Source organism: Gymnoscopelus braueri (genome assembly GCF_963280865.1).
Source record: "Gymnoscopelus braueri genome assembly, chromosome: 14".
In the NCBI taxonomy this organism is placed as follows: Eukaryota; Metazoa; Chordata; class Actinopteri; order Myctophiformes; family Myctophidae; genus Gymnoscopelus; species Gymnoscopelus braueri.
The window spans coordinates 21,529,073-21,534,422 of NC_137619.1; positions in this window are offsets into that span (position 1 = coordinate 21,529,073).

Here is a 5,350-nt window from a genome sequence, read left to right on the forward strand (position 1 = left end):
TGTGTGTGTGTGTGTGTGTGTGTGTGTGTGTGTGTGTGTGTGTGTGTGTGTGTTTGTGCACGTGCACGTGCACGCACGAGTGTGAGTGCACGTTTCTCCAAGATCCAGGAAAGTGAATGCATAAAACATCTCAGTCCCTGGTGTCAGCACAATTAGCTGTTAAATAAAAGGCCCCGTCCTCAATGCATTTGCAACATTTTAATTAGACAAACCTGCTCAAGTCGGGGCCCGTTTTAGTAAAATAAACAGCCCTGTTTGCCAAGAAAAATTTCCCTGGAGGAAAAAGAAAAAGACTGTAAGTGAGGTTGTTCGGGGGCCCGGAAACGGAGAAATAGGAGCACTTAATCCCTGGAGCTAAAGGCTGTGCTGTGAGGTGTGTGTGCGCGCACACGCGCGCGTGTGCGTGTGTGTGTGCGTGTGCGTGTGCGTGTGCGTGTGCGTGTGCGTGTGCGTGTGCGTGTGCGTGTGTGTGTGTGTGTGTGTGTGTGTTATGATGTGCATGGCAGTGTGTTACTTTCAGATAAAAATGAACACTTCAGATTTGACAATTTCTATATATGCAGGTTTGTTTGTTTGTTTGTTTTTTCTTTCTTTCTTTCTTTCTTTCTTTCTTTCTTTCTTTCTTTCTTTCTTTCTTTCTTTCTTTCTTTCTAACGCACGCTTTAGTTTCTATAATTCTTGTTGCCTATCACTTTCGCCTTGTCAGTTTTCTCTATGTTTTCCCCTTCCATTTACAGTAAGTCAAATTGCTGTTGGACATCTGTTGTCAGTCAAACATTGAGGGGGGGAGAGAGAGAGAGAGAGAGAGAGAGAGAGAGAGAGAGAGAGAGAGAGAGAGAGAGAGAGAGAGAGAGAGAGAGAGAGAACCTGCTCTCAAAGGGACTACTTGTCGTGGAAGTGTCCCCACCACTGCCTCTGAGGTCCTGTCTCTCCTATTCAGACCCTCCCTCAGAGGGACAACTTGCATGCTGTCATGTCTGTAATCACGTTGTCTATGGCATTTCCAAACACTGTCAGTCTTTCAGCTCCATGGAGATAGTGTAGCGGTGAAACTGTTAGAGCTGACAGATGCCAACATGCAGTGTTGTCATCACATGGAACGAGAAAATAACTTCCTTTGAAATAGGGGGGAGGCTGATTGTGTATTGCACTTGCATCTGTATAATGCTTTATGCACACAGTAAAATGACATCCTCAGTGTTCATTTAACTCTACTGTACAAATTTAACCCGGGTACATTTGGTTGCATTTGTACATGGTCAGAATTACAAATGGACCAGCGTTCCCTGTGTGTGGTTATTTGAATAACTCTAAGTGCATCATGTGAGACTGTAAATGTGTGCTTGTGCATGTACAGTACATACATTTCATAGAAAATGAGTGAATCAGGTTTGTTATTTGTATTACCGTGTGCGATATAATAGATGATACATGACTTGTCTCATCACTTTACAGTTTGTAACTGTATGTCCAATACAGTTGAGTTAACAATGTTCATAGTGCTCACACCTAGTCTGACCCAATGTTCTTTATATTGACTGTACTACTCTTTTATATTAAAGGAGTAGTTCACCCAAAACATTTCTTATTTCCTATCAATTACACACCAATCAATCAATCAATCAATCAATCAATCAATCAATCAATCAATCAATCAATCAATCAATCAATCAATCAATCAATCAATCAATCAATCAATCAATCAATCAATCAATTCCCTCACCCAGGGTAAATACAGGCTGGGTATGTGATAACTGGGTATGTTACTGAGTATGGAAGTTGATATGAATTCTGAACCCTGTTACAAAAGTTCCCTCTGAAACCTGCAATATCTATTCATCTATAAACAAATGTATCTTTGGGCACCCCTGACAATCCCCGGTTGCCCAGTGAAATCTGTATATCTTTCCACCCTATTCAAGGTCAGTGAGGTTCAGTATGCCTGAGGATAGCATCTTCCATGACAGAGAAAGGACATTGCTCCTTTGGCCACTGGAGGGCAGTATACCCTCAGTAGTGAGCCACTACAGAGCGAAGACGAGCTCCCCCTGGTTGTCATTTGCTCTATGTTCCTCTGTGTCTAGGGTTAGGGATGTAGGAGAGGGTAAGGCCACCTATACTTATAGAATACCTACTACACAGTCAAATCTGGTTAGGTTTTACATTCTCAGAGTTAAATGAACACTCCAGATTTTGCTGTGTAAATTACCCACAAAACGCATCTTTTGGTTTGTGAAAGAGACACTGTTTTAAGCAATTGTAAACCTTAGTTATATTTTATATTGAATTGAATGTCAGTGAAATACTTAATAGTATTGTAAAATCAACCGTATCAGAATGATGCAAAATTGGTTCATTGCCAGAGCTGAGTTAACTCTCCTTTTCAAGCAAATACAAAAGCAAGAGAAAAACATAATGATTTATTATACTGTATATTCATCAGTGTAATCAATTAATCTTAATGCAGAGTACAAATGGGCAAATAAAAAAAGTTATACATTAATAAATAAATGTAGTCTGTAGTAAGAGAGACATACACGTGCACGTCACGTGAAACCCATTACAAAATGAATATTTTCTATATTTCTTTGGTGATCACAAACTAAGGTTTATAATTTACCTTTTTCTCAATCCATCACTGAATGAGTTGAGTGGTCTCAAACAGCGTGCCGCTATATGCTTAATTTATGCTTCATCGTACGACGTGTTGCCCACCGAGGCATCCACATCACAACACATTGTGGGCTTGTAGATTGGCTATTTTCCGTCATGCGACAAAGTACTAATCAGGTTATATGCCCCTACACCAGGGGTCTTCAACAGGGGTTCGAGACCCCAGAGTTACTACAGGGGGGCCCGTCAAATCTTTTTGTGATAGGATTTTTTTTTTCATGAACCACTTGAACCCTAGCTTCCCTATTCTGAGGAGAACTGAGGTACAGTTATCTCACAACGCCTCACACTGCGAGGAGTTGTGAGCTTGTAGATCGCCTATTTTCGGCAAAGAGTGTGTGAGAGTGAAAGGTCAGGTTTACTAAGTGTTGACGGTGTGAAGTGGTTAAATGTCTGAAAATACACATTAACGTGAATCCAACACTGATGACAATGCTGTCAAACAAATCTATGAAGTGATCTATGAGATCTATGAAAAAGTTTAATCTGCAACACAATTTTATACAATATGATGTGGGGGGGTCCATGCTTAATCTCTCTCTCAGCTAAGGGGTCCTTGGCCTGAAGAACGTCGAAGACCCTTGCACTACACGGTTTTTTCTAGAGCTGTAACTGTAGCTGTAGCTGCTGATTATTATCCTCGCGATTATTACTGATTCGATTAATCGAATAGTCGAGAAATATATATTTTTAAACATTTTTATATATCAACAAATCAATTAACCACTTAAGCGTTATTGTATACCTCATCACAACAGTGTTGTACAATAATCGTGAAAATAGCCGATCTACAAGCTTACTGTGCATTGCGATGCGACACCTTGTGAGCTTGTAGTCCAAAATGTGCACTATATTTTAAAATGTTTTAACATTTCTTAAACGTGCAGTTTCACCTATATATGAATTGATATTTTTATGAAATTATTGATTTTTTAAATTAATCTATGAAATTGATTAGAGCAATTAACTGTTGCATGCCTAGTTCTATCATAGAAAGACAGATTTACAACTTCCATCAACTATCTTTCTAATTATTTTCAATGTAAACTGACACACAGTGTTTTTACATAATGTGTCAATGTCCAATTCCTCTAACCATAACCCGGTCCTAGACCTAATTCTAGCCCTAACCCGCTGTAAAGTCCCCTCTGCTAGTAAACACACATTCTCACGCTATATTATATACTGTACATACAGTACATACACAGTATATTCTTTGTAATCTTGTGTTATTGCTTGCTTTTGTCAAAGGGCCTTTCCATAATTTTTATTATATTATATTATTGTTACTCTCAATGTTTTCTTCTGTTGATTCTCTTTATAATGTTTTTATTTCACACTGCACTTTTGCATATGTTGTTATCTTTTTTGTTATGTTGTTTAATTTACCTTATCTTTTGCTTTGTTTGTTTCAAAGTGCTCTAAATTAAGTTTCTTCTTCTTTCTAATATAGCAAATTGTATCTAAGTGGAGCACAGTTTGATGGACAGCTTCTTGCTCTGAAAATACCTCTAGTAATTGTTTACTATTTACTATTTGTAATGTAATTCTCAGGGTTAGGGTTATGGGTTTTCTTTCTCCCACTCTGGGTCTCTGGGTCAGCTCTCTCTCTCTCTTATTATTATTGCAGCTATAATGTACAGTGTGGTTGAAGAGACATCTTTGCTTGAGCTATTTACAGTCACACACGCGAGATAAACTCTTTTGATGTATACTGCAATCTCACATCTCTTCTCCTTCCCTTTGATGGGGGTAGGTTTAGACATGGCAATCAAGATAAATTCACGTGACTGCCAGTGATTGATACCTAGATTATCCTTCGACACAAAGTTTGGATTTCTTTCTCTCAAAGGGCTTATTCTGAGCACAATAGCAATCAGCAAATAAATTTCCTTCATGGGAATAAGAAAGACGAACTGGCCAAGTTCTGATGTGTTTAGAAAGTAAAAACATTTTGTTAAATTGTATAGAAAATAGTAATAGTAATAGTAGTAGCCAGCCACTATATTTGACAAGCACAATAAACGTGCAGGAATTTGTTTAGGTGCATAGTATAATCCTGAATGTCCACTTTACGCTCTCAGATTTAAATGAACACAATGTGGTATTGGTGCAGAGATGCATTGACAAATATATATAGGGACGTCATAAGTCTGGGGACTGTAATATATATACAATTCACACATCACTTTTCAAATATATACAGTATGTATCTAGTATTCACTCTAGAAAAAGGCTATTGTTTTTTCTGGGGGTGGGATCTGGAGCCCCTCTAGAGACTTAGGGTGAAAGGAGAGGAGAAAAGAGGACAAAGAAAGACAGAGGTGTGTGATGGTTTTTCAGTCACGCATTACAGGCACGCCAGTCCCGCAAATACAATTGTCTGCATGCGTCACCACACAGACAACACAATTCACATACCACGCTAGCAGCAGACACACATGCAGCATTCGGACACAGAAAGGCGATAGTTTCTCGGTTCACATCCCCAGTAGAGAGCAGGGGAGAGGAGACGGAGATGGAGACAGAGGTGTGTGATACTTTGTCAGTCCAAACAGAGTCATAAAGTGCTGCGTGGTTAGGTCTGATGAATTAATAACACGGAGGCAGATGGCTCCCAGGGGCGCTCTGAGAGTACAGCAGCATGGAAACAAGAGAACACACACACTCACTCGCG